General features: G+C 38.8%; 1 protein-coding gene across 2 annotated transcripts in view; it reads left to right on the top strand.

Annotated features, from left to right (window-relative positions):
* Positions 1–24225, top strand: part of nfatc2a (nuclear factor of activated T cells 2a) — a 141282-nt gene that overhangs the window by 110761 nt on the left and 6296 nt on the right. The window lies entirely within an intron of this gene.

Below are 24225 nucleotides of genomic sequence, written 5' to 3' on the forward strand. Positions count from 1 at the left end.
TTCAGACTTAACAATCTTTAAATGCAAATAAGTATACACTCAGCTTCACTTTATCTCCTTATGCAATGTAATGTCATATTTATTCTGGCTGTCCCAGTATTTTGAAAGAAATTAGTGGCACAGAAACTTCACTTCAATTAAGCTCTTCACATATATGAAAATGTCAATGTTGCATAATCTAAAAATGCAACCAATTTTATGTCTAAATATGTTTACCCTCTCTTTATTATACCTATCTAATTTGCTAGAATCATACATACCATGGGGGCATCACGGTTTGTGAATATGGCTGAAGAGTCATCAGTCTTTTTTTTGGTACAGCAAAGTCGAACACCAGGACATATCAGATTCTGTATGGTACATTACTGTTAACAGTGAAGTTAACAGAATTAATAGTATTGTGAATTTTATAGTGTTACTAATGACAGAAAATGAAATGAAGTAAATAACAATTTAGAGAATGTAGTTGTTATATTATTATCTTCCTCTATATATTATTATTATTTGCTGTATATCAATCTTAATTGTTACATTCAAAATAGTAGTAAATGGGATGAACTTTGTCACAGTGCAGCTCATGTGAAGTGTATATTTGTGTTAGAAATAATGCATATTCCTAAATTGTTAGCAATCTGCAGTAATTATAAAATGTCAATTATTATGAATGAAGGTGATGGGATGAGAAAACATAGAGTAAATTTAATAGTTTTAGGACATAGAAACGTAGCAGTTTATAGCACCAAAGAGGTCCACTTGTTGCATGTCTCTATGTTAACTTTTTGGCAAATCAATCCAAAACTAATCCCATCGCTCAGCTCTCTTTTCATTGTCGTTTATCTTCCACTGCTTAAATATCCAACTTTCTTTGAAAGGTCTCTGTCTGAATCACCCATTATGGCTAAGAATCAAATGCACGAACAATATATTTCATGAATACATTTCTCTTCATCTTTCTCCTCTCTGATTATTCCTCATCAATGACACACTCAAATCAGAAGACATTGAAAATATCCTCTTTACCTTCTTTGTTGCAAAGGAAGTAGTTCCTGTGTTTTAAGTCTTTTGTGATAACTAGTTTCTTATCCATGGCATCATCTTGGCCAATGTTGTTTAAACACCTTTACGATCTTTCTACAGCTGGTACTCCAGCTGCAAACTTAGCTCATAGTTTATACAAATGTATTTCTTCTTTTTCCTTGTGTCCTATGTTTCTTTTTATAAAACCCAAATGCTGTAGGGTCTTTTGTGGCTTTATTGACTTGCACCTGTAAATTATAGAGTCATAGAGTTGTACAGCATGGAACCTTCGACCCCACTTGTCCATGTTGACTAGATATCCTTAATTAATTTAATCCCATTTACCAGCATTTTGCCCATATCCCTCTAAACCTTTCCTGTTCATGAACCCATCCAGACACCTTTTAAAATGCTGTAATTGTACCAGCCTCCATCACTTCCTCTGGCAGCTCATTCCATTCATGCACCACTTTCTGCATGCAAATGTTACCCCTTTGGTCCCCTATCACCTTAAACCTATACCATCTATTTTGGACTCCCTATCCTGAAGTATTTGAACTTTTAAAGTCGAAAAGTGTGACACTGGAAAAGCACAGCAGGTCAGGCAGCATCCAACGTTTCAGGCATAAGCACTTCATCCAGCATCTGCAGTCCTCACTTATTTCCAGTATTTGAACCTTTCATTCTCTCTGAATATTTATATCCCTAAATGTTTTTTTCTTAAATATACACTTTTTTTTTACCTCTCCAAAAGATGTTACTGCAATATTTGTAAGTATATTTCGGATTAAGGTGCACAGACAAATAGATTCCTTGGGTGCTGACAGTCTGTGTTTAAACCTTTGATTTATGTGCATTAGCTTCGTATATAAAAAGAGTTTAAAAAGAGTATCAAATTATATACACATGTCTACTATGCAGTGTTGATTTTAGGGGATTTTTAATGTGTAATACCTATTATTATTCATATTGAAATTTTTCATTCAGCAGGGTACTTTTTTGTCAACCTCAAACTGTATCAGTTTCATACCTTGCTCAGGAAACCATTGCAATGCCTTAAACATTGCAAAATGCCTGTTTTCCCACTCACTGGGGGCAGAATTGAGTTGAGGTCAATCTTCTAAACAGAACTTAATCACCTTTCTGCTCTCAAAAGAAAATCACATCCTGATAATGATTTTAAAATGTTGCTTTTGTTCTTGTGTTTATGAATATTATTCAAAGCTGATGTATTTCCAGATTGAGTTCAAACATAAAAAGATGTTTTTAATGCTTGGACAATTCTTTATGGACTCAGATTTATTTTAAACTTAATTTCAAACCAAGTTAGTTGTATGAAAGTAAAAAATAATGTGTTAAAGTAAAATTAGTTTAGTATTGTGTAGCAGTATGAGTGAAGTAATGAAGTAACTGGGATAAAGTAATAGTAAAATGATGCATCAATTGTCATAGTGAGGTGAGTGTGTTAAATAATACTATAATGAATGGTGTTTAGGTGAGTGGTATAAGGTAATAGTGTAATAAAAAGAGAGTAATAGAGAAAATATAATAAAACAACTCTTGTCAAATGGATGGAATAAAGCCGTACTTGCATTAAGGATGAAATGCCCACTTCATTTTGTTGTTGTAGTTCAGTTCAGTTTTGGTTGCAAAAGACATAACAAGCCTAATCTCACCTATACCACAAATCCTGTGCCACATTAAGAAAGGCAAGAAGATATGCGAATGAAACTATTAGAACATTCAAAGTGCAAACCCTAGTAGATTACACTACCAGCCGAAAATTAGTAAATGAAAAGTACCTACTCACTAATTAAACTCCATACATGGCTATTTGTTCAGACAGCTATTTCCTTTGTCTGACATTCAATTTTAACATGGTAGAAATTGTGATAGGCAGAAATTACCTCAATAATATTTAAGAAGAGGAAAAAAAAGTTTTCCAAACAAATTAATCTTCATGCTCAGACATCAGACTATACTACAAATTGAAGGAGACAGTCTAATAAGAATAGAAAATTTTGCACTTTCAGACATCCATTGGATTTAGAAGAGCACTTTCACAAACTTCTTGTATTTCTAAGAAGTGAGAGCGCTTTGTAAAACATAGTCTTTTTTTTTGGTCAGTTGAGAACTTTGTATGTGCAATGAAATAACTGCCGGATATTTTGAAGTTAAACTTTTCAGCTGCTTATGCTGGAATATCTAGAGAACACAAATACAAGGATCAACATTCCCGCCAAGGCCATCAATTACCTGAGACATATAATGAGGTGGACAACTTACTGCTAACTCTAACACATCTATCCAAACTAAGTTTTGTTTAACTATAAATCCTGTGTTGAAAAACTCCCTTGGACCTCAACATGCTGACTTTAAACATCCCTTTGTAAGTCACTACATAGCCATGACCTTCCTCCCACTGACCTTGCCAATGTATTTGCAACTTCCTCTAATTCTACATGCCTACACATTCCTTTAATTATTAATTCTGACTTCCTGCCTTTCTGCTCCACTTCCAGTGGCAGAGTGCTTAGGCAGCTTTGCTTCTGCAAAATGGAACTTTCTTCCAATTTAGTCCATAAATCCTGTCACTTTGCTGACTCCCAATGTACTTTTTTATCTTGCCTTTGAACCATTGTTATTTTGGATTTGATAAAAATGCAAGTCAGCCTTTAATTCCTTTATGGTACTTGTGTATCACTGCCAAACCCAATGTTTATTGTTCATTTCCAAATGCTATTGAAGTGGTACTGAACCTTCGTGAAATGCTGTTGTCCTTGTGGTGTAGGTTCGCTCACCATGTTGCTACTTAGTGATTTGCAGAATTTCAACTCAGCAAATATTATGAAACAGTGATCTAGTTTGAAGTCAGAGTAGTGAGCTCCATGGAAAAGAACTTGCAATTAGGATTGTTCTCGTGTGCCTGTTCTCATTCTTCTAGTTGATAAAGATCATGGGTGTGGAAGGTGTTGCCAAAAAATTGCTGCTTTGTGTCTTATTGATGGTACACAGGATAACCACTGTGAACCCGTGGTGGTGGAACAGATGTTTATGGTGGTAGATGGGGTGCCAATCTGATGGCATTTTCCTAGATTGTGTCAAACTTCATGAATGCTGTTGGAGCTGCATTCAGCCAGGCAAATGGAGAGTATTCCATGACGCTCCCAAATTCTGCCCTATTGGTGGTGGACAGGCTTTGGGGAGTAAGAAGTTGAGTCATGCATTGTAGAATTGTCAGCTTCTGATCTGCTCTTGAAACCACAGCATTTATGTGGCTCGTCCAATCTATATATCATTGCTGTTGTTAATTCCAGATACATTGGCAGCTTTTATCTGAAATGAAACAGGATTAATCCTAATAAATAATCAAATGCTGCTTTGATACTTGGGTATTGTGGAAAAGAATGATTTCAAGTTGAATGTGAGCTGATTTGAAAGGTGCAGTTTTGCTCATTGGCCAAGTCAGTGTCTCTGACCAACTGAATGTTTATTTTGTTTGAATAATATCTTGCTAACAGAAGGCATTCTCTCAGAAGATTTCTGCACAAATACTAATTTGTTCTGTTCAGCACAAGGTAAGAAGTGATTATGTTGTGAATTCAATGGCTGTCAAGGTTGCCAGTTCTTTTTTATATTGCTTCTAATGATTTGAAATTATTTGGTTTGTGCATGCTTTAATTTTGTCAATTGGGGTCAAGTTAATGTCAACACATTTTTCTAAGCTTCAGAAGCTAAGAAACCGTTTCCACAAATAAACCAGTTTATGAATTGCCAAGCAACAGAATATCACAGTTAAGTAAATTTGCATCAGTTTTATGAATTGAAAGAAAGATGCTTGACGATTTCAATCAAGAAGCCCCTTGCTAGCTATCCGGTCTTTCTAACAAAGAGCCGGTCCATTCTGAGGGCAGGGCTTCACTAACATACTGCTAGCCAGCTGTATGACTCAAGTGATGGTCAAGCGGGAATGTGGGGTGGGAACAGATTGCAGAAAAGCAGAAACTAGCAGCAGCAGTCAACATTATTCTTGTGATGTTTGAAGCATCACATGTACCAATCCCAGCCCCAAGAAAACTAATACCAGATTTGCATATTATTGCAAAGAGGTACAAGTTATGGAAGTTTTTTTTTTATCTTGCAGTCATTAGGACAAATGCAAGAATTCCAAATTTCAATCAATTGCAGTAATCTTATACCACAGGAGAAAGGGATGCTGATTAATTCCCAAGCCTATTTTCATTGCTGTGGAGAAATAAGCTCTCAAATAATATAAAAAATGGTGCACAGCTTGAACATATCACTTTTGTTTGCAGAGAACAGGTCCCTACATATGGGAATAACCCACGACTGGTTGAATGAATCAAATAGCATATTCCTTTATTTATTCATGATAGGTAGGTAGAGTACAGACCATATTTAACTGGACCATGCTTGCAGAAGTCAAACAAAATATCTACTGTCAAATGAACTGCTGTGATTGGGAAGCACTGCTGAACAATCCTCAATGTGCTAATGGCTGTATGAATAATTAATTCAAGATAATAATTAATTCAAGGTGGGCGGCACGGTGGCACAGTGGTTAGCACTGCTGTCTCACAGCGCCTGAGACCCGGGTTTAATTCCCGCCTCAGGCGACTGACACTATGTGGAGTTTGCACATTCTCCCCGTGTCTGTGTGGTTTTCCTCCGGGTTCTCCGGTTTCCTCCCACAGTCCAAAAATGTGCAGGTTAGGTGAATTGGCCATGCTAAATTGCTCATAGTGTTAGGTGTAGGGGAATGGGTATGGGTGGATTGCTCTTCGGAGGGTCGGTGTGGACTTGTTGGGCCGAAGGGCCTGTTTCCACACTGTAAGTAATCTAATCTAAATAATCTAATCTCATCATAAGCAGTTGATCCCGTAACTGACATTTTCTGGAAGTGACATATATTTATACGTAGGGATCATGAAAGCAAAAGGAGTATGTTCAAACCTTGCAGTTTTTCTTAATTACCTAGGAAATTGAGGAGTCTATAGTTCCCCATGGCTTTCTCCATGGTAACACATCAGTCGATCAGAGTCACCTTTCCAATCATTGGTACTCCTTGTCTCCTCCTGTAGAGAAACATTATTGTATGAAATTTCGCATTCTTTCATTTGTGACTGCAAGACTAAAAGTTTCAACAACGTGCCAATCTTTTTTGTGGCCTTTTCTTCTGGGAACTTAAATATTACTAAGCACAAACTCTACTAAGTAGACCCTCAAAACTGCACCAAATACCCATGTACATTGGTAGGTGCCCCAGTTTGCCTGATGAATGGGGATGATACTTGATTCTGGGGTGTCACTGGCTGCACAGCTAAAGGCCCAAATTAAGATGGTGGCGAAACAGGAATGTGGTGGTCACTTGACCATTTTGTCAAACCTGCTACTGCCCCAAGTGTACTAATAACTAAGGCAAGCAGAAGCTCATAAAAAAATTCTTCAGAAAGGAAGAAAAGAAACTGTGGATAATTTTAGTAAATAATGTCAGCTGTCAAGCTCCAGTGGTTATTTTCCTTTTCACCTCTTTGTGGTTTACAAATTGCTCCCATTGTAAGTGGTATGGGAGCAGCTTTTACCCATCATCCCATTCCTCTTTCAATTTTATTTGTTTCTTATGTAGCTGTGAGACCTCAAGCTAAACTGATCTTGACTTCAGTACTTGAAGCATTCTTTTGCCCCACATTAATTTTGGACATGTGGTTTTGCTCAAAGTTTTGCTTATGGTGCAGGTGGGAATGTGCCAGCAAACCCACAGCAAATCAGCACCAGACTTAACTGCTACCTAATTAAGTTTGTAAGCTCTCAGGAATAATGTGTCAGCAATTAATTCACAACAGTAAATAATCAGGTAATGTTCAACTTCAGTATTATTTGACTGTGGCTTAGCAGAAATATTGCTGTTTGCACAATAAGCAAAACAGTTTGAACAGAACCAAATGGCCAAAACAGAGTTGTGAATATTGCCGGTGCCTCGGGAGTACCTCCAGGATTGACAATAGGGATGATAAACTGGGAATGGTAATAGATATTCCCATTCTGCAGGGGCAGGATTAGGAGTGAGCTGCTGGGGGCAAGCAGAGAAACCCAAAGAATTGAAATGGCAACTAGTTGGCTACTCATTTAATTTTGATTTTCTCTTTTAAACATAGTTCATGATTTAATTAAGATATTTGGGATGACAAAGGAATAGATAGTGTGAAAACTGTAACTATATTCCTCAGTGGGAGAATAATTTTAAAATTAGATTAGGTTGTTCGGTAGTTAACTTGGGAAACAATCTTGTCACATGCTGGGAAATCCAGGTTTTCAGTCCCCCAATGGGCCAATTGAAAGTTCCACAACACAACAGTATTTTTTTTATGAAGTGGGGAGGGTATGACAGGTCAAAGATGGAGTTGAGTTCCTGTTTCTGAAATGATCAATGTAAATAGCAATTCAACTATTTTTCCCGAACTAACCTGTTCAGAGATGTTATTACATACCTCGTAGGCAGGCAGGACTTAAACCTTGGTCTCCAAGTTCAGAAGTAGACGACAACCACTGCATCACAAGAGGGCCTTTAAATAATAATTCAGGCTCAAGGGACTGAATGGCCATTCCAAACTTTATTACAAGTTAATAATTTAATTTTTATCATTGATACCTTTTCTTGTCGTTGTTTCTAGATTCACATCTGTTAGATCCCTTTAACAAGGACAATGCTGCAAGTATTTGGGCCAGAGCCTTCTCTGCTGTGAAGAGTTATATAATTCAGAGAGACAATTCTGGTAACTGCTAAGAAAGAAAACGTGCTTTCAGCTGGTCTAGCTCCAGTGGGCAGTGAACAATCTGATCTATTTTTTGACAGTTTGCCCCCACGTTCCCGTGGTAATCATGTACTAGTACAAAGTAGTCGAGATAGTGGTGCTGGAAAAGCACAGCAGGTCAGGCAGCATCCGAGGAGCAGGACTAAGTACACTGCTTTCCTTCAACTGTGTTTCCCCCAGATATTTAGCAATGCTCTGAAATATTAAACTGGGCTTTGGTTTAGCATATCATGTTAAAAGGCAGCAAATGTAACAATGTAAAGTCACCTCAGTACTGCACTGAAGTATAAATCTGGATCATGTGATCAGTCTTTGGAGAAGTACTCAAACTAACAATCATCTAAATCATTTAGAGAGGGCGATACTCTACTCATCCGGCTAGCCTTGATGTGACCCAAATTTCGAGGATTGTTGGAGGTCATTTGATTGCTCTCCCATTAGGGATGGTACCTGAGGTTTGTCTACTGATCTGTCATGCTGCGTCTTTACTACATTTGGATTAGTTGAGAATTGAATGTGGCCTCCAGGACCTTCATACCTCCTGTAGAGTAAATGCATACAATTAATATATGGTGTTATTTGTACTCGAGATGCATCTCAAAGGACCTCTATGTTCCCAAATGACAGACCATCAGAAGCCTGTCTCTGTCAACTGTTGTTGGAAGTTCCCAAGGGAACCAACAGGGATGTAAGGATGGCAGAAAAGTCCTCAGTCCAGATGCCTTCATCTTTGAAAAATGCTAAATATGTATTTATGCGAGGGGCAGGATTTCACCAATAGTGCAGCACCCTACTGGAGGTGTCAGCTTTGATTTTTGTGCTTAAGTCTTGGAGAGGGACTTCAACATGCAAACTTCTAACTGAATCTTTGCTGATATTTTGTATATTTCAAAATAAAAGGCACAAGTTGTTTATGACCCCACAAACCCAATCTGCTGCAGCGAAATATCTCCTGACTGGTGTCTATCAACCATGCTTTTATTTATGCAGCCTTATGGGAAACACCATTCTGGGTACAAACAACATAGATCACTAGTTGAAAGACATTGCTGATGGGAACACAACTTCCACTTGAATTAAGATCCAAAACCATCTAGCACAGATAATGGCTGTTTGTATCTTTACCGGTTCTTTGAAGACTATTCAGTTCAACCTCCTTCCCTTCTGAACCCTAGCCTTAAAAATTCGTTTCTAACATGTATGAACAATATAATACATAAATTTAATTACTAATTGTGTTGTTGCCTTGATTGGGGTACTCATTTTATCGGATTATTGCAATATTTATTTCTTAAGTACAGTCCTTGTTAATAATTGCCTTCAATTAGTTTTTGGTCTACTTGTTTCAGTGGTATCTGATCTTTCATACCGTGAATAATTTATGTAGCAACTTCCTGAGTGTCAAATAATCTTAAAAGTGAAAAGAAATGGTAAATTTATCTTCTTTTGATGAAGAGCAATGCTGTGATGTAAACTGCCTTACAGCACATCTTTGTGTTATTAGACAGCAGCAGGTCGTCAAGACAAGAAGTATGGCTCACTCCTGGTGCTATCCACACCTCAAATAAAAATTTCTTTAGGAAGAAAGAGTCTCATTAAACATGCTTTTTTTTTGCTCAAAACAAGATTTTCTGTTCTATTTTAAGATACAAAGCCTTCTTTGCAAATGAATTTCTGCAATGGCCTTGCCAACCATCCCATAAGCTGTGGCTCAAAGAATGTGAGTACTAAGGCTTGTGCTCAGGTTCTGAGTCCGGTAGCATGTAATAGACAGGAGTATCTTTCCATTGATACATTTTATTTGCCATGTTTTGGTTAGTGGTTGGCAATATTGTTAAGCAACAATGCTCTGACTGGGATTTTAGTTGTGAATATGGACAATAGTTTATGTAATGCTGCATTTTGGTCCTTTGAGATGTTGACTTTGAAATTTTCTGGTGATAGTTCATAGTGCTGCTCTTTTAACAGGTTATGTTTTCTCCCAGTCCACACACCCCTCCTCCTCTATTACATACACATCCCCAAATCACTTTCTGGTCTCCTTATGGCATACATGAGCTTCTTCCCTTAGTCAATACTATCGACTCTCCCCAGTCAGGCCAGTACAATGGTGATTCCTTTATCCCACTTGGAAATACAAGGCTTACATATAGACAACCAATAGTGGTGCAGATGCCATTGACAGCTCAATATTGTTGTGAAATCAAACAGATATTCCACCTCTCCACTGAGAGTTATTCTTTGATAACAAAATGTATGGAATTTCCACACAATGGCTTTTTTAATATACAGTTGTAGGTATTTATCCAATTAAATCACTTCATCTCCAACACAGGCTAAATCAAAAGTTCAGCTGAATGGCCAAGACTCTTAGTAGTCGTGTGAGATCTATGCTCTAACATAGCAAGATCTTTTGTGAAACATTGCTATATACGGAAGCTGGTTAAACAAGACTAAGTTGGATTTTACATGCCACTATTTAAAGATCAATTCATCCAGATAATATGCTGCCTGTAGCAAGATATGGTCTGGGCAGACAGATCTGAAGAGGCCAATTTTAAAGGTCTTTATGAACAAGATGAGAATGAAAGAGTACCCTATGTGCATCAGGGAACCCCTCTCTAAGATGCCATCTGTCCAAAGGAATATGGATGCGCACTATTTACCCCCCCATTCCAGGACTTTCCCTTACTGCAAAATTCCAGAATGTACCCTGCTAGATCAGCTACAATTCCCTTTGAGTACAATGCTCTGCTGCACTTATGAATGATGGAGCTGGCAGGTCCTGAGGACAGGACTTGCTTCCAAGTGCATAGTTCTGCAAAATGTTAGGTAATATAGTCTACTCACAGCACATTATGGCTTCTATCACTGACTGTTAGGGTTGCCCCATGATAATACAGCAAAAATAGCTGGCTCACCAAAGATGAGGAGGTGAGCAGCCCACACCACACCTCATGCTTGCCTCTAATTTTCTATCCAACATCTTATCTGGAGTCCAAAACACCCAGATTCCAGTTCTATGCAATTTGATATCAATATGACATCACCGTATGCATGTGCTTAGTAGTTATCCTTAAAGTTACAATTGCTTCACCACACCATGATTTCCTGAAACAGAAAAATACAGTCACAATGGATCGAATTGTCCCCTCTCTGGAGTGATATGAGTAGTGGTGAGAATGATAAGAAAATACATCAGGAATTTTAAAACAATCTGAATCTCAACATTGGGTAAAGTTTTTTTTTCTGATTTGCCCCATAAGCTTTAAATGGTGACTTGCAATCTCATATAGAGTAGCAGCTACCTTACATCCATGTAAACTTGTCTTGTTTATATGCCATTTCTAATTCTCCTTCCTTGAAAAATGAGATGGTGTAAATAACCAACATGTAAGTCAGAGCTCTTACGAGGCAGCCTGCCATCATTCAGCAGTATGTTCAGTATGCCGTCCCTGTATATTTCATGGACACCATCCTCTGCAATCTCTCATGCATACAAGTCAGAAGCTGCAACCCACCAACCTCACCACATCAGCATCTTGCTCTCAGAATATTCACGCACCACTTCTGCTCTTCAATGCTTTATTTTGGAGCTCAGGGACACCTACAACTTGCATGCTTTGCCAGGTTGTTTTACATACAGGGACACAGACACATCTCATGCATCTGTGCTCTTAACTTGTTTTCTCTCTCATTTTGCACTTAGTTGGAGGTTGCCAGCTTGGCAGCCTGTGACTGAGCACTCCTACACACTGTAAAGAAAAAAATACAAGTCTCTGTGTTCTAAGTTGTTTTTCAGTGCAAAAGGAGAGGTAGGCAGCTTGAGATGGTGCAAAACACTGGACAGTCAAGTGGGTGGATGTGTCACTGTGCAGTACTGGGCTGTGTCTATGCTACACTCCAGTATGTGTCAGCAGTTTATGTGGCAAACAAATTGCATGTGTTTCAAGTAAATGGCCATGCCTGAAAGTCGATGGGGAACAATGGAATGAAGGAAGACTGTAGACAGTCAGGAGCTATTCATTTTCAGTTCAGACGTTTGGCAAGTGTCAGTCTGACCCTTGGTCCTTGCAGAGTCTGCGAATCTGTGTCGTTTCAGACCAGGCATTCAGCCATGGTCAGTCCTGCAGGTCAAGAGCAAACAGCCTGGGGATTACAAATAGGTCAGTCAAGATGCTGTTGAGACATCAGTCCACCAGAAACAAGGGTGTTAATGAAGGATTCTGCATGATGGAAATGGTTGGAAGAGTAATTAGTTGTGATACAGAAACAGGACAAGTGATGAGGCATTTCCAGTGAGTGAGTAAGAAGTGCAGAGGGCAGGAAAGGTGAGTAGTTTTGGGAGTATGATGTCGGTGAGACCAGTTGAGTGGACATAATGTAAGCAGTCGTGAGAGTTATAGTCCTTGGTGAGAGGAATGTATAGGGTTAAAGTGAATGGTGACCCTGTGAGAATGAGGTCACAGACAGAAAATGGTGGTGTTTACAGTCCTGGAGCACTGATAGACCCAGTCAGAATACAGCACTAATCAGGGCAACTATCTGTATCCAAGGAGAAAGGATGTCCCTCCTCTCCACCAGCATCTCCAGTTCCTGTCCATGAAGCAAGGTGTAAGATTCCTTTCTAGCCATGTTGTCAGTAATAAGAGTCAAGTGGCACAAAGTGACCGGCAGTTCCTGTCTTGTAGAAACTGAAGTAGAGTGCAGCTGGGTTTTAAATATAGTGCCAGCAGTATGAACAGTGCATGGTCCTCACAGTGCATCTCCAGTCACGCCTGGCTCTGCCTCCGCACTAAGAAACAATTTAGAATACGGAGACTGGTAGCCAGTGACTGAGTCCTGAAGAACCTATGCACTATGAAGGAAAGGCACCGAACAGCTGGATAGTTTAGTGAATGATGGGAAGAGTGGAGGATTACATGAGAAAAGTTGCTTTGAGCTGAGGTTAGAAATGAAAAGCTAAGGTGGCCAAGCCAACATGAATTTTAATTGACAAAATACATAACTGGACATGTGAAACATCCACCCAATGTTATTTCAAGCACCAATGGTAGCAAAGTCTAAAAGATTGAAATGGGAATAATCATGGAATGAACAACTGCAATTGATCAGATTCAAACAAATTGACGAGGAAGGAGGAAGGCCTTTTGATAGTGTCTCCTCTACATTCACTACCTGGGCATACAAAAACTGTACCTTGGCCAGGAAATGTCACTTCACTGGACAAAATTTTGCACTGCTGTACTCCAAACAGCAACTCTTTTAAGACTCAATTTTTTAAAAAAAAGTAAACAAAAACATTGCAACAGGGGCAGTACTGGTTGTTAGTCATGTTGCTAAGCAATCTAATACCATAATTTGGCCGAGTCTACTGTGGAGACTAAAAGCCTGCATAAATGGCAAGAAGTTGTCATATGACCCTCATTACTGTCCATCTGAAAGTTATTTCAGGAAAAATAGACCGACTTTCTCTCCAATCAGGCAGTTTGCCACTGTACTGTCATAAAATTCAAATATTCCGATGTGACATATTAACACTTTGTGGTTTTAATTTTTCTTGCTGGCTGATATTGCTGTTTTTGAAACATGCTGGAGAGCTTGTTGTAACTTGTTTTATTTGTAGTTAAGAAGTAAGTCAAGTTGTGGGTGGTAGTTTAAATTTAGCAAACAAAAAGTACAAGTGCGCATGTGTGTGCACATATACACTAATATATATATATATATATACACAGAATGAAGAAATTACATCTGGCACAGCTCACAAAGACATCTGCAAGTATTTTATCGACTTAATTACTCATCCAGCCATTCATGATTGTTCTAAATTCAGCCTTATTTAAATGGTGCTTTTTTACTTTGAGTTCAATATGTTACAGGTTTGCTTATGTAGTTAGATTGCTTAATCATAAAAAGCAAACAATCATTACTGAAAATAGTTTTAAGAAACATTTTAAGGAAGTAGTTTTGAATTTTGATAATTGTTAAATATATTTTGATATCAAGAACATACTTTTGTACCATTATCTATTTAATCGTAGAATTGAAGAGATATCTTCATGCTTGGGTTAACTGTGCAAACCCAGTTTGAACAACTGGACAAAATGGCTATTCCATTATCCTTACATTTTTGTTAAAACTAGAGAAGGCTTTTATAACTGTTAGCAGAATTTCCACTATCATACCCTATTCCAAACCATTCCATTTGTTTTAACAAAATGGGAAGGGTGATTTTCAGCTTCTGACTGCACCATTCAAAATGAAACTCAGATGCACATTGCATGCTTAAGGTCTGCCCAGCCCAATTTTTCGGACTTTGAAATCATCAGCAAATGCTTTTGCCCATAATGGGTTGAGCTTTACTTCAATATTTAAAAAATACTATTTGTGTACAACTCTGGACATTTTCAGTCTATTAGTGCAATGCTTTAAATGGCCAACACACAGACTTAAAGGGATTACTTGTTAGATAGCTCAGTTGGCTAGTTGAATGGAGGATGGTGTAGAGTAATGTTATTAATGGGGGGTTCAATCCCCATCCAAGTGATGGTAGTTCATTGCCCCACACTTGTGGAATGTTTATCCTCAAGCTTTACACAATCAATTATTTTTTCTCAAATGGAGAGAGATGCCTGTTGTCCTTATAATAAGGGCTGTTGTGGCACCGTGGTAGTACCCCTGCATCTGAGCAAGGAGGTCTGGCTTCAAGTCCCACCTGTAGTGTAATAATAATCCTGAAAAGACTGATTAGAAAATATCTTAAATAGATTGCTGAAGGTTGCTAAGAATTCTTTGAAAAATATTTTGGTAGTAAAGAGGAATGTAACTCCACCTGCATTTCTCCAGAATTATTTAATCTGCTGCTAAACCATCCATGCTCCCCACTTACTTTCATCATGTATCCCACATGCTTCCAATCAGTGAGCTGCCTCTATGTGCATGGGTCAGTGCTCACAGTTCACCAGCTCTATAGAAATGAGGCTTAAGTATTGAAAACCGCTCCTTTCATCTTTAACTTCCCTTTTCGTTTCACGTTTTGACACATGATGACCACCACATTAACCACTGGTCCTTGAACCATTGAGTTTGTTTTCAAACAACCTTCACTGCCACAATACTCAAAAACAAAACCAAGAAATTCTATTCACTTAGTGCCCTATTAGGTTAGTTCATATTCTTCTTTGTTTGGGCCTTTGTGTTTCTCACACTCTTGCCTTAACCAAGAAGTAAAACTGGATACTTGGTTGTGTCCCAACCCCCCCTCCCCCCACATCAGAAATGCAAGGGCATGAATTGAGATAGGAAATGTTGGAAGTTTGATCTCTTTTAAACAAAAAAAGAGTTCCCAATAACTTGATTCCTATGAATTTCCACATGGAAACAGACCCTTCAGACCAACTCGTTCACACCGACCAGGCATCCCATTCTGATCTAGTCCCATTTGCCAACATTTGGCCCACATCCCTCTAAACCATTCTGATTCATATACTCATCCATAGGCCTTTAAATGTTGTAACTGTCTTCATGTCCATCATTTCCTCTAGCAGCTTGTTCCATACACCCACCACCCTATATGTGACAAAGCTGCTACTTGGGTCCTTTTTAAATCTTTCCCCTCTCACCTTAAACCTATGTCTCTAATTTTTGATTCCTTGACTACAGGGCAACATCCTTGTAAATCTTTTCTGCACCCTCTCAAGTTTAACAAAATCCTTTGTATAGAAGGGCAACCAGAATTGTCCACTGTATTCTAAAAGTGGCCTCACCAATGTCCTGTACAGCCACAATATGATATCCCAACTTCTAACTCAGTGTTCTGACCAGTGAAGGCAAGCGTGACAAATCACTTCTTCACCACCATGCTGACCTGTGGCTCCACTTTCAAGGAATCATGCACTTGCACTCCTTGATCTCTTTGTTCAGCAACACTCCCTATACATAAGGTTGGCACCACATTAGCCAACCTCCAATCTTCTGGCACCTCACTCAAAGTTATCTTAGCAAGGGGCCCAGCAATCTATTCTCTAGCTTCTCACAAAGTTCTAGGATGCACCTAATCAAGACCCAGGGATTTATCTAACTTTGTGTTTAATATATCCACCCACCTCCTCTTCAGTAATACAAACAATCTTGAAGACCTCAATATTTATTTTCCCAGGTTCCTTGTTTTCCAAATTTTTCTCCTTAGTAAATACTGACACAATATATTTGTTTAATATCTCACCCATCTCGTCTGCTTCCGCACACCAACGGCCACGCTGATCTTTACGGGACCCTATTCTCTTCCTGGTTACTCTTCTGCCATTAATGGATTTATAGAAACTCTTTGGATTCTCCTTAACTCTACTCATCAAGGCTATCTCATGTCCCCTTTTTGCTCTCCTGATTTCCCTCTTAAGTATATTCCTAAGTCTTTATACTCTTCTAGGGATTTACTCAATCCCAACTGTCTATACCTCTCTTATGCTTCTTTTTGTTTTGACCAGAGGCTGAATTTCTCTTGTAGTCCAGCATTGCCTATACCTACCAGCCTTACCGTACACACTACCAGGATCATACTGTCTCTGAACTCTTGGTATATTATTTTTAATGGCCTCCCATTACCCAGCTGTCCTTTTGCCCGCGAACAGCCGCCCCAAACAACTTTTGAAAGTTCCTGTCGAAGACTGTCAAAATTGGCCCCACTCCAATTTAGAACTTCAACTTTTTGATCAGTTCTATCCTTTTTCACAACTATTTTAAAACTAATAAAATTATGATCAGTTGCCTCAAATTGCTCCCTATTGACACGTCAGTCAGTTGCCCTGCCTTATTTACCCAACAGTAGGTCAAGTATTGTTTCTTTCCTAGTAGGTACAACCACACATTGAATAAGAAAGTTTTCTTATACACACTTAACAAATTCCTCCGCATCCAAGCTGTTAACACTGTGGCAGTTCCAGTCTATGTTTGGAAAGACAAGATCCCCTAATATTACAACCCTATTTTTCTTACAGATACCTGAGATCTCCATACATATTTGTTTCTCACCTTCTCACTAACTACTGGGAAGCCTATAATACAATCCCAATGAGGTGATCAGGCCCTCTTATTTTTAAGTTCTACCCATATAACTTCAGTGGACTATCTCTCAGGAACATCCTTCCTAAGTAGACTCAAATTCCTCAACAGTGATGCAAATAACCAAGTCTTTTGTCTTTTTGTGATTAACAAATATTTTGCTAAGTAATTTCTGCAGGATTGTAATGATTATAATATTAATACTAATGCAAATGACTAACATCGGGCTCAGGTTATTTTCTACAAGTAACAGCACAAGTATGTGATAGGTTTGAGTGCACGTTCTTGAATGTATTTTAAAAACTTAGTTCAGCTTGAAGTTTTTCAGGAAAAGAATACTGAATCTTATATCAGTACATCCTACTGTTCAATCCTTCGTACATAGTTGTGGCTGCCACACACTAGGTAAGATATGAAGGTCCTTGTGAAGGTGCAGAGAAGATTTCACAGAATAGTTCCAATGATGGGAGTAAGTAGGAAAAGCTGGTATTATTTTCATTACAAGAAAGGAATGTGTATGATAGAGATATACAAGTTTATGACAGATTTGGATAAGGAAAATCTGACCCCACTGGGGACAAGGACTGGGAGGCATAGATTTCAGATGTTGGGCAAGGTATGCAGGAACATGTGGGGATGAACATTTCTATACGGTGTGTGGAATAATAACCTGGAACTTGTTGTCCATGAGGTTGGTGAAAATGAAGATAATCAATGGTTTCAAGAGGAAATTGCATAGACACTTACAGAAATAAATCCACAGGACCACAGGGATATGGCAGGAGAGTTAAGCTGACTACTTCGTGTGACAGAGAGCTAGAACAAAGTCACTTGGAATTAACAGTCTCCTTCTGTCCTATAAAGGACTCATTGAAGGTAAGCTGCCATCAAAAGCAATGTGTAGCAGACTCCATCTCGCAGCCAACTATTTATCAGTAAGTTATAGTGCAGTTCTAACGATCTGTAGCTATGGGAGTGGAAAGTTCTTAAAATTAAATCATAAACATTTTAGCAATCAGCCATCACATTGAAGGCAAAGTCCTTATCTAATGTCTCATTTTGAACTGTGCTTGCTTGCATCACAATTTGACATTAATTGATACTGAACCTGTTTGTCGAGGCAGTCTCTCCACGTCAGATAAACAGACAGAAGTGATAAAACCTTTTCCACAATCAATAGCACAGGAAGTCTCACACTGACATTTTAACTTAGAATCATAGAATTTTACAAATGAGAAGAAAGCCAGTCAACTCATCTTGTCTGTACTGGCTCACACAAAAGCTACCAAGCTAATCCCATTCTACTGCTCTTCCTCTGTAGCCCTCTAAATTCATCACTTTCAAATACATATCCAGCTTTCTTTTGAAACCTCCTATGGTATCCACCTCCACTATTCTCTGAGGCAGCGCATTCCAAATCCTAACAACCCTCTGAGTAAAGAAGTTTCTCCTTACTTCACTCCTCGCACTCTCACTGACAATTTTCAAATTGTGACACCTTGTTACTGACATACCAACTAGTGGAAACAGAATTCCTTCTTTGACCTGTCAAAATTGTTCATGATTTTGAACATCTCAATAAGGTGACCCCTTAATCCTCCAAGGAAAATAATCCCAAATTTTTAAATCTTTCCTGGTATTGTTCTTGTAAATCTCCTTTGAACTCACTTGAGATTTAACATCCTTCCTTAAATAAGGTGCCCAGAGTTGAACAAAATATTCCAAATGTGATTTGACCAATAAGTCCACTCCTGACTGCTTTCTTTTTTTCTGCCTCTCTTCTTTTTATGTTTGCACTTTTCTTCTTTTGCTTAGTTTTCTTTAAGGCTAAGAGAGTGGTGGATAAAGGAGGAGGTCTCCAGCGCCAGCAGCTGCAACACCAAGATGTGCCGTAAATAACTCTACCCCTGGCCAAGCTCTCCTATAGAGCAAGCAAAGCATGTTCAGGCTGAGCCCATCCACTCCAGGCTGGATGCATTCTTTTTCTCTCTCTCCTTGCTCTTCTTTTTTTTTGCTTTTTCTTTTCTTCATCTTCTCATGAGGAGAGCGGAGCGATGTCAGCGGGATCTCCTGGCTTCGTAGGTCCGATGTGTGGCCTCTTGGAATGGCTGCAGTGATTGCAGAGCAAGACATCCTGGCTGCAGTAGGTCTAGAGAAGGGACCTTGCAGAAGTCCTGAAGCCATGTTTGGGACCCAGCCACTGAAGCTGAACTTTACTTAAGTAATTTCTTTTATTCTTCTTGTATCTTAATATGGCACCGGATTATGGCAACAGAACCCGCTTTGATATCTCCCTAGATATATGTGACAATAAATAGATCATTGATTTGTAAAGGTATAGCATCACTTCCTTTTATACTATGTTTCGATGTATAAGGATCGTAAAAACTTCTTAACAACTGGTTCACTTTGCCTGGCCAACTTCAGGTAACTTCAGATCATCTTATTATCATGGTTAACAAATGCAAATTGGGAAAATAATCATTCACTGAGAACTCAAATGTTTCTGTAGATTCTATTACTGTTGAGGATACAATTCAACCAATCGCCAATTATCGCATCAGCTTAAGAATCCAAAACACAGGTATTCTAAAGACTATTTAACTACATAACCTTTATTTTCTCTATCTTCTTTGAAGCTTATTACCTGTGTTTATATATGTGTCCGATATTATTTTCATTATCTCTTTCTCAGCTTTAGTAAGTAAGGCAATTCCTGTTCCTTTTCACTCAAGAAAGCCTTAGTAATGAGCTCCTTCATTCCCTAGTGAATTGTTTTTTTATGGAAGTGTGGTGCCTGCAGGCAAAAAAATAAGTTTATACAATGCTTATTGTGAGTGTGTGTGTGTGTCCGGTAGGGGTGGTGGAGGATGTGGTGGCAAAGGTTAAAAAGAGGGCAGCAAATTCTTCCTCCTCTCCTGGTAGTACCATCATGTACAAAGCAGAATATTGTTAATACGAATGATGAAACTCAGTAAAAAAGACAGAAAAGCCTGGGAAACAAATAAATGGCCACTTTGCATTTAGGCTGTGTGGAGTCTACTGCAGGGAAACAAGTAATCTGGTCCAATGAAGAAGATTGGGAGGACTTGCCAAAGGAGCATATTATAATATCTGGGCTAACTGAACTGTATCTTTTTATTCACATGTAGAACATTTATTGCTCATCCCTAGTTGCCCTTGGGAAGGTGGTGGTGAACTGCTTTCTTAAACAACTGCACTCCTTATGTTGTAGGTAGACCCACACTGCCATTAGGGAGGGAATTCTAGGATGTTGACTCAATGATAGTGAAGGAAAGGTGATATATTTCCAAATCAGGATGATGAGTGGCTTGGAGGGGAACTTGCAGGAGGTGGTGTCCCCATGTATCTGCTGCCCTAGTCCTTCTAGATGGAAGTGGTCATGGGCTTGGAAGGTGTTGTGCAAGGATATTTGATTAATTTCTGCATTGTATCTTGTAAGTAGTACATATTGCTGCTCCCAGGTGTCAGTGGTGGAGGAAGTGAACGCTTGAGGATGCAGTGCTAATCAAGTGGCTGCTTTATCCTGGGTAGTGTCAGGCTTCTTGAGCATTGTTCGAGTTGCACTCATCCAGATTAGACAGTAAATACTATGTGACTGGTATAAAATAATGCAGAACATGTCTTGAGGCAGTACTAGCCTCAAATGCCAACTATCTGTTCTCTCCACAAATGCAATTTACTGAGCTGTGTATTGTATGTTTTTCTGTTTTTCCTCTAAATGCTGCAGTATTCTAAGAAATACTTCTTTACACACTAAAAACTAATTATTATACTCCAACAATCTAGAATAAAATTTTCAATCAGCCAAGTTAATGTACTTATCCAAAATATATATGACACTTAATATATGCTTAACTTACTGTATTACTGTTCTGCATCTTTTATACTTAGGGACCAATAATGTTAAACGTATAGGTATGGACGTTGCCAAAGCAAGATTTTCACTAGTACAATTCTTCCATCCTGAGAACAGTTGTTGAAGTAAAATATTTAGCATTTCAAAATCTTGAATTCAGAACTCAAAAGTAAGTGCCTCAGTCAGGCACATTAGCAGGCTGATCAACAGGGTGACATGTAGTCATATTCACAAGCATGGCAGATGTTGCTATAAACCTGTTTGTGCTCTTACAAAATTAGCTCCATTGATAAAAGTTAAACGACATTGAAAATTGTCATTAAAGGGAACATCAGTTAATTGCAATACTCTCACATCTAACGAATGCCATAAAGAAATGACTTCAGATTTTATCACCAGCTTTTCTCTCTTGCCATTTTGCAGTTAAGTGAAATGCAGAACTTTGGCTGACAGAGGTTTGTTCATAATTAGAGTAACTTAGTATTTGTGTAGCACAATATTATCAGAACTGTTGATTTTGCCATTGATAGTGGCATGACCTTTAAAATTTGAGTCATTGCTTGTTTCCAGATTTGCATATTGGCTTTTATTACTGTAGGAATAATACACATTGGATTTTCTGGACCTGCAAATTTTACTAGTCAAAACGTAGAGTTGAAGCAACCTATGCAGAGAAAAGATACCTTCTATTAAGACACTTGCAATACCTCTGCCAGATCATTCATAAGTATGAGCAACAAAAAGATTGTACTAGTAATTCATCTTATGATTTTCCTTTTGGCAGGAAGAACCTGAATTTTGCAATATCGCAGCTAAGATAGGGATCTATACAGGTGGGGAATCTGGGAAGGGAGGGGATCATCTGATATTTTACCAGATTAATGAAGTGCTGTTGGGGTAATTAATGATGCTTCATATAATTAAAGTATGTATTAAAAGGCTGTTTAAAAAGTAATAAAAAGATCTAAAATAAGAAAATGTACCTTTCAGCATTAAAACAAGTAAAATACTGCTGATGCTGCAAACCTGAAATTTAAGAAAACGTAGATATATTTGGCTGGTTAGGTAACATCTGCAATGAAACATATTTCAGGCTGAGGTGACCTTTCATCACTCAGTGTTCAGATGAAAGATCATCTCAATCTGAAATGTTAATGCTATATCTTGGCACAGATTCTGTCTGAAAATGTGTTGCTGGAAAAGCGCAGCAGGTCAGGCAGCATCCAAGGAGCAGGAGAATCGACGTTTCGGGCATGAACCCTTCTTCAGGAATGAGGAAAGTGTGCCAAGCAGGCTAAGTTAAAAGGTAGGGAGGTTTGAGGGTTGGGACTGAGACAAGGTGGGGGGAGGGTAAATAAGGAAACTGGAGAAATCTGAGTTCATCCCTTGTGGTTGGAGAGTTCCTAGGCGGAAGATGAGGTGCTCTTCCTCTAGCCGTCGTGTTGCTATGGTCTGGCGATGGAGGAGTCCAAGGACCTGCATGTCCTTGGTGGAGTGGGAGGGGGAGTTGAAATGTTGAGCCATGGGTTGGTTGGTCCGGGTGTTCTCTGAAACTTTCCGCAAATAGGCGGCTTATCTCCCCAATATAGTCTGTGTGACCTCCTGAGTGTTTATGGCACTTTGTTGTCTTTACTCCCTTTGAGCATACTAATATAAGCTAGAAACTGCATTTGCTGCAGGCTAAACTTGTCCCACTAGTCAGAATTTGGAGTAACAATGTTTGAACCAAGATATTATTGGTTTTTCGAAAAGTTAAGTTTGATTAATAATCAAATGACAATAATATTTGTAATCTATAACCATGTACCCATGTTAAAAATGTCAAAGAGCTTCCAACAAGTTATTGTTGAATAATAGTGATTGTTTTCATAAAGCAATATTTTAATGCTTTCTTCTTTTGGTACTAATTACAGCATTATCCTGTCATAGTGAATTCAAACTCTAAGTAACTGTGGGAAGTAGTTTCTTTAATACACAAAACTTTACACCTGCTGTCATTCAGTTAACAGTCTTTTTCTCGTGAACACATTATGGTACATTGTTCTTCCATCTGCCCACAAGGTCTTTTTAATCTCTTCAGCATGTAAAATGCAATCAAACTTTTGAAGGTTTACAAAAACAGTTACAGTTATGCACATGACAATATTTTCTAAACTCTACAGTTGACATGATAATCACATTGTGGTTGTGTCTGTGTTTACCTATTGCAGATGAGGAAATGGGGTATTTGAGGACTACCACCCACGTCTTTCACCTTCAAGTTATTAATAGAACGAGGGGGCAACTAAACTTTCCATTTCCAGACAGTTATCATTTCCTTTTTTAGCGTAAGAGACAGGAAATTATAGAAAATCATGCTGAAAGCTATAGTTGATACAATGGAAAAAAGAAGCTTTCACCATTTTCCTGTGATCACGCAGTGCTATCATGCAGTGAATGTCCATCCTATGTTTCTTTGCTTTTCAAATGCAGTTTTGACTATGAATTTAAAGTTCTCTATAAGTGCACACACCAAATTGTTTATTGGGCAGAGTCTGAGTGACATGGGTTATGGTGAGATGTGTGGCAGAATCGGGTGACAAATGCAATAACCAATTATCTCAGAAATAGCTTTTATTCTATAGGTGGTGTGGTGAGATTTTCACCAGGCAGTGGCAATTTGCTATTTGTTGGGATTATTGTTTGTTAAATGACTTATTAACAGCCCAGTTCAGATAACTAATAATAAATAATAAATGAATGTATTTTACCAAACCAAACTCAAGGTTGGAAACATTGACATGAAAACTAGAGCAGGCATTTGGTGGATTCAGGTCATTGCTTGATCTGAGTGACCTCCATGTTGTCTACGACCAAATCGTAGACCAGCGCACAATCCACAGGCACCAATTGCATGCATCTTTCTTCCATGGACATTGGCATGCAGCATCTGGTAACCCCTCATTAACATCCTGCCAGCTCTCCAATACACTGGCAGTGTCTTCTGGCAGCATAGACTTACATTGAAAGGCGCAGAACAACTAGCGTTAGAAGATTACCACCGTTGCAACCAGGCACAGGTACCCAGCTCCCAGGCTGGACCAGGCTATATCTCAGGGCTTGCATTCTTAGCGCTCGCTCATTTAGAACCGATCTATATTCTTGAACCATCCATGCCATGCATTGGTTTGCCATGTCAGTTAGCACAGTCACACAACTGGACAGCTTGACTTGCTGTACAGCTATATACTAGGCCAAACTCTCACCTGCCCTTGTGTCTGCAGCTTACATGTGCAACAAGCAGGCAGCTGTGCCTCAAAGTCTTAGGGGAGTAGTTCACATTGAGATCCATGGAGGCATCTGCCAAACAGGAGGTGCTGGCACAATAAGTCAAGGGCAGCCTCCCATACCAGTCCAGGGAATTGGCCACTGTCAGATGTCCAGTCAGGGTCTTAC

The sequence above is a fragment of the Chiloscyllium plagiosum genome, chromosome 20, assembly GCF_004010195.1.
Source record: "Chiloscyllium plagiosum isolate BGI_BamShark_2017 chromosome 20, ASM401019v2, whole genome shotgun sequence".
Classification (NCBI taxonomy): Eukaryota; Metazoa; Chordata; class Chondrichthyes; order Orectolobiformes; family Hemiscylliidae; genus Chiloscyllium; species Chiloscyllium plagiosum.